Raw genomic sequence first — 7,425 nt, 5'->3', positions numbered from 1 at the left:
AATGGTTGAATTCAGATCAGGACGAAGGCCTGGTTTGGGAAGCGGTGAAGGAGGTGTATCTGGAAGTGGAGACGAATCAACTGGGTTGTACTACTGCAGCAACTTTCTGAATACTCAAACCAAAGGGGATCTGGCCATGTGAGCAGTCGCAAATCACGCACCCAACACAATCAATAACACTATAGTTGGTTTTAAGATTTCAGTCTGAAATATTATTTCACGAAGAAGGCATTCTGGCTTTCTAACTGGGGGAGTTGCAAAAGCACCTATGCAGATTTTCAGAGCTTTTGACTACATGTGGTCAAGTTTGGAAAGATTTTGATCCGGACAAAGCTACCTGGCAACCATAACCTAATCATGTGATAGTATTATAGTGCAAAATATTTTCTTCATACGTTATAGATATTTTTCACGAATTCTTCCAAACAAATGGAATATTTACAAGCCACTGTGCATAGTGTATCTTGTAAATATCACCATCTGTCAAGCGTAGCAGCAGTCATTTAGCAAACGCGTTCACGTGAAGTGATGGCTATCTAAAGCATCGTCTTGGAATACATTCGAGTTACATTTACCCAAATTCACTCTGGTGATTTTACCATCTCTTAGAATCATGAATACACAATTCCACATATAACACGTGGTACGTAGAATCACCTGGTCTGATTCATCAAAAAGGTTTTCAAAGATTGTTCCAATGTCTGTCGTATTTCTCACAACATCACGACCATTAAAATCTCCACAGATAAACCTTTCTCTAATAATTTCACATAATCGTTTATTTTTTATTTTTCGAGTGATGTTAACATTCATTACTATAACAGAAAAGCTTAACAGCACTGGATTCAAAAACACTTAAGGCAACTAATGCTATTTGACTGACAAATCCGAACGAGGATTCGTGACATTTAGTTTGCACTATCACAGTTGAAACTGACATAAACCTTGATTGTATTATTGTTCTCCGACCAACGGAATGTCTGATGAACTCAGATCAATTCTGGAAGATTAGAATTATTCGATATGTCTTGCTTACGATTATCGTCATGAACTACCACACTTGGAAGATTCCAGTGGCAAGGAAACCAGCTTTATCCATTAGTCTTTTTCAAGATGTAAACTGTTCAAAATATCTTTTGACACATTAAGCAGGAGATTAGTTTAAGCATCTGACAAAATTCGATGTATGTTATCCTCCTTTGCTAGCTGAAGCAACCAGCTGTGGCTTCGGACAAAAAGGTCATAAATGACAGAGGGCAAGTACCTGGTTTTCCGCTCTGAGCCACGATTTAAGGCTGCCGGTTTCTTTTGCTCATTGGGAATTGATTTTGCTTGTTAATTAATTACTTGATCCATGCACTTGAGAAGAACTAACAGTATCGGCAAGTGGAATATTAGCTGGTGTGGGTGCACATTTATTACGCATCTCTGCTGCAGTCTTATTGGGCGGCGGTACGGAGGTATGTGTTTTTACCACACACTGGATTTTTACCCTTGCGAAGACACGTTGCCAAACTGATGACAACTGTAATGTCATCTAATTGTTGGTGATACGTAAAGGCGGACACGAAATTACTGAAAATACATCTTTTTGCGCTCAGGAAGACGAGGTGTGTCAAACGTCAATAGAAAAGGTGTGGTGATTCATTGTACTTTCCCTCTTAATAAGCACTTAGCTCATTGACATCAACATTATATGCACATGGAATACATTATCGCAAAACCTATGTTTTGACACCCTAAAAGCCATTTATATTCATATAATAATTATATTTGTTTCGATTATTTTTTTTAACATTCGGGTGCACCATACATTGATTTTAGATATGCACGTACTACGATCGTAGGTGAACATCACGTGCAATACGTGTTTCCGTCATTCAAGAGTAGTATAGGGGCCTTTATAGGGTCAAAATCTATTTTTAGCTATGGGGCTTTATAGGGTCAAAATCTATATTTAGACCATGACTCATGTGAACACCTGGTGTGTCTATTTTTAGAATAATATAAAGTCCCCCGAACAGTCTTCATACACAGTTTCAGACACTACACCTAGTGATTACACATTATACTACCAGTGTTCCTTTTGCAACCCTAGTGACTACAGTTACTGGGTTTAAAGCCATTCTTGGTTTAGACGCTGTACTGTGCGGACGTGTTGCCATTTCTCAAGAACTGGGAAGTAGATGATGATCCCTGTGCCGAACATGAAAAATGGTCTCCAGATTGTCCGTATTTGGCCCTGGTGGGAGTACCTCGGAAAGAGGTGACCCGTTGGGGTAGTCATGTGGATTTGCAACCAAGAGTGTGATGTCAAATGTGTGACTATTGGAAATAAATCAATGTTAAGAGTATGTCTGCCTTGGTTGTCTATGTATAGTATAAATAGAGGTTGACTCAATACTAATCTCACTGAGATCCCAACCGCGATAAGAGTTTGTTTGCTTGAAATAGTATGGCTAGGCACGTGTTGAAGCATTACGAATTTTTAAGGTTCATGCTAATGTTTCAAGACATTGAGGAGATTGACAAGACATCTTAGAAATGAACAGAGAACAGATTCTTGCCATCAATGGTATTATCAATAGGTTATTAAAGGAAGATTACCAGTAACTCGATATGAAAGGCGCCGCTTTCCTGAGGAAAAATGATAGAAATAACTATCTAGTGGTGTTACGAAGATTAGTTCACCCCTGTGGACGACAGACAGTAGGTGGAAGAGGCTTTTGCCAGTAACATGCCAATCGTAGCATTTGTTTTGAAACCACAGTTTGTCAATGCACTTAGAGATGAGGCCATTCAAAATGCCTGGTTGTTTGACAGAGCATTGGGTTAGTATGTTTGGTACACCCGGTTTAGTTTGTCATAGTAGTGCATCCGAACCATCCCTGGCAGCGATGTTGAAAGCTATACCAAGGTCAATGAAGATATCTATATAACAGGCTCACAAGGGCTATCTAGCTTCATTTAGCCGTGGACCAGTGACAGTGACGATCACTCAGGCCGCTCCCATTTTCATCATGAATAATCCACGCGATACAAACTCTTCGTGCCGGATGCTGAAAAATGGACACGATATTACATGCTCAGGGCTGAAGGGAAAGAGACCCTTATCATTCTATAACACGTGGAGGAGAAAAATCTGCCATGTTGTCTGTCGATCGATATTTGGAACTGTATGATCCAGAGTGGAAGAAAGACAAACAAAACCAGAAACCACAGAGCAACCTAAGATTAATTTCGTTACCCCTACTCAACAAGTGGTTGAACAAGCTAAAGCCAGGTTGAAGAGAGAAAGGAAAGTGCCATCAATACGGAAAACACAAAGCGAATGAAAACATATTTTTAAATAGAGACCTAAAGGCTAAATGTATCATTTGTAGTAGGACTGTTGACGCGTGAACATCATTATGCATCCCTGTCCCATATGCTCCAAACAATATGTTTGGGCTCATGACTTGTCCCGTCATATTCGAACAAAACATCCAAAAGATATCAAGCAGCAGCAGCAGCAGCAGCAGCAGCCGTCACCACCCTCTCCTCCTCCTCCTCCTCCTCCACAGCAGCAGCAGCAGCAGCAGCAGCAACAGCAGCAGCAGCAGCAACAACCACATTCATCAGAAAGTATTACCCAGTCATTGGAAGAATGTAGACTGATTCACCCCTTCACCATGATCGTCTCAGGGCCAACCTCCTGTGGGAAAACCTACTTAGTGAAACAGATTCTAGAAAGGATGAACATTAAACCTTATCCTGAACGTATTATATGGCTCTACAAACGATGGCAGCCCTTGTATAATGCCATTCAAACCCATGTTTATCCCTATGTGGAATTTCATCAAGGCATTCCTTCTGATCTCGAAAAGGATGCATTTCTGGACCCTGTGTGGTGAACGTGGTTATCCTCGATGACTTAATGTCGCATGCCAGCAAAGATCCACGATTACAGATCTGTTTACGGAAGGAAGTCATCATCGTAATCTCAGTGATCGCCTTTGAACCAGAATTTGTATTTCAGTAAGGATCCCACACAACTTAAGAAACTGTCATTATTCGCTTCTGTTCAACAACCCTATCGATCAACAACCCATCATGACTTTGGCGCAGGCAATGTATCCAGGTAACGAGACCATTTCCATGGAGCCGTTTCAAAGGGCTACCCAGAAGCCTTATGGCTACTTGTTGGTTGATCTAAAACCCAAACACCTCCCCATAGACGACTTTGTCCCAATGCATTCAGTTTAAAAAGGACACCTCCAAGCCAGGACAAATCAGTCCGAAAGTTAGATGTTCAGCGTGAGCAGACGGGTGAAGAAAACCTCTCAACCATGCCAACTTGTGATGCCTGTGGACTCGTGTTTCAAGATGTGCAAGATTTGCAAAAACACAGAAGAAACTGGTGTCCCGAAAAGTCTTCAGTGGGTCCTCCTGGGATACCCCAAGTGAAAAGGCAGTGGAGGAAGACAACAACTTCTCACCTGTGAAGAGACCACGTCCTCTGGTGGATTGTGACTATTGTGGTCAAGTGTTTAGCACTAACCATAACTTACAAAGACATTTACACGATAAACAATGTCCTGAAATGGAAAAATGAGGACGATGATGTTGAATCACTAAGCGGCGTCACACACAACAGGAAAAATAAGATGGTTGATCCTCGAAGAGCAAGGTATAAGACAAATGTATTCACGCACGCCAAGTGAGCTGAATAAAGACTTTTGGATGAGAAACGACAGCTGTACATAAAAAGAGGTTTAAACGAAGACATGATTCAAGCCAAACTGAACAAATTGATGTGGAGCACGCTTAAAGAGACGTATGCCCGATTTATTACTTATCTGTACCATATGCAGGATGGTCCAAAGACACAAGGAATACTGAAACGAGTAAAAGACACAAATAATATATGTATCATGAAGTGATTTCAAAATTGTACCAATATAAGTCTTGGGTCGAAGGCATGACCGAAGATGAAGACATAACATCTGATGAAGAGAGTGAAGGACAGGTGGATGATGCTGAAGGGTAATAAGACAACAGATGTAAAGTAGGCATTTGGGAGAGCTCCTATCCTAATGTCTACTCATTTGAAACGGAGCTAATAAACAATGAAATCTGTATATCTCTCTTGTTTCTAATGTATTATACCTCTGGGTTACCCTTCAGTAACCCATGCTTGTCATAAGAGGCGACTAAGGGGATCGAGTGGTCAGGCTCGCTGGTTGACACATGGCACATGGTGTAGAATGACGCTCATGCTGTTGATCACTGGATTGTCTGGGCAATTGTGTACAGACCACCGCCATAGAGCTGATGAGAGTGTACTAAACTCACTGAATGTATTGCTGTAGGATTGACATAAAACAACTGTTGTACAATTCTTGGTTTTTTATAATACCAATTTCAACCCTATTTCACTGAATCCACGAAAATGTTTAACTCTCCTCATACTATTATCAGACATACAAGTTTCAGTTTAATCGCCATTCTTGTTGATTGAATACAAGATAACAACTGTTTCAGTTCATGGTATTGAAGATAACAACTGTTACAGTTCATTGTATTGAATACAACAACAATTTTAATGATCTGTAATGAATATATTTATATATATACATATATATATAAACGGTTTATAAATACATAAGCTATTACAAAAGGTCACTAGTGTTGTAAGCCGGTTTGGACATGTAGCCGGTTTGGACATGTAGCCAATTTGAGTCAGAACCGTTTGCGAACCGGTTTGATAGACCCGTTTGCGATCCAGTTTGACAGAACCGGTTTTAGGTAGGGGCTGTTGGCGCCAATCTTGAATGCTCTTTGTTCACTGCCATGTGCAGCCGGCATGTTGTGCTGTGCGTGTTTAGGTATTCTGGCGGTTTCATGACCGTTTAAAACAGCACAGTAGGTGTGGAATTTATGTGATGGATCATTCTCTATTCTAATTTGTGAGTATTTTTGCGTATAAAACGTATTGTGTGAATAATGTTGTTGACGACAGTATCGTGAGTACACATGTTAACAATGCGAGTACATCTACACACCAACATTGGTTTTATGTAAGCTGTAGTTTAGAAAAACGATGAATCTAGGAAAGGTTCTGATTATGATTGACTGTGTTTATTGTGTTGGGATTTAAAGATTCATGGCATATGGGGGTCATGTCAACTTTCTATCGATCGTATCCTGTGTGTGTATCGGGCTGTGTTTATTCATGTGATTGTGTGTGAGTTTTAAAGTAGGCTCATGGCATATGTGAGTCATGTGTAATCAATTTTCTATAGGTTGTATTCTGTGTGGGCTGTATTTATTCATATGATTATGTGGGATTTTTAAAGCAAGTTCATGGTGACTCGTTCTTCATGGGATATTTTGGTGAGAAGCATGCTGTGAGTGATTTCGCGATGAGTTTCAACATTATACTCAGTTTTTTCATCGGCGGGCATGGCTAGGACTTTGTTATTTGTTTAAATCTATATATTTATCATTTTGTTTCAAAATGGCGGCGGGGACGCGATCTATGACCTGGTTTCTTCAATGGGCGAAGGCCGTCATGCTTCTCGGTTCATTGAACGTAGGGAGAGGCAATGTTATGGCAGAATGAACATGGCACACCTCACTCGGAGGCTGTGGCAAATTAAAAGAAAAGTATTAACATGGACACTCGGTAACATGTATTTGAAGTTATTTTATTTTTCACTCCATTATACGCTTGTTTTCTTAATCTTCATGCTTGGTTGGGAGAGGGGATTCCCTTCCCGTAAACATAGCTTTGAATGGCTGTAGGTCGGACTTACGGGTGGGCAAATGAGTCATTCATTGTTGGAGTACAGTATGAATCAATCTGTTTCTTCACATGAATGGGTTACTTGTTCCAACCCCTCTAAACATCTAGATTTACCACCACTGTTTGCCTCAACAATGGATATGATGAACAGAGGTGAGTTGACTTCATGTACACTTTATCACCAACACTCGTTCAATCTGATGATGATGTAAATCTTAATCTGTGTTACGATGTATTCTGTGTTACAATGTAAGGACTGAAGGTAGGACGTTGTATGCATTTGAATTTCACATTTTTAATAGTTATAGTTAGTCAGACGGGAATTGATACTGCGATAATGGGCGCTCGCTTTGAGATTAAAGAGAAATACACTGGTAGTTGAAATCACTTGAATGTATAAAACATTGATTATACAACAGTCTCGTTTCCTGCTGACTGGGTTCAGTCCTATTGCGCAACTTAGTACAATAACCAGTCCAGAAATGTCAGACCAATTCATTCAACTGAATATATAAATATTAATGATTCAGTATTATTTGATACATCTAATCACTTGTATATTGCAACACTACGCTCCTTCATGGAAATCGCAAAACGACTCGGCCGCTAGAAACGTTTGGCGGTCTGGTACGGACTTG

The sequence above is a fragment of the Haliotis rubra genome, unplaced genomic scaffold, assembly GCF_003918875.1.
Source record: "Haliotis rubra isolate DU_JTF1 unplaced genomic scaffold, ASM391887v1 Scf674, whole genome shotgun sequence".
Classification (NCBI taxonomy): Eukaryota; Metazoa; Mollusca; class Gastropoda; order Lepetellida; family Haliotidae; genus Haliotis; species Haliotis rubra.
This window is presented reverse-complemented; position numbering follows the sequence as displayed.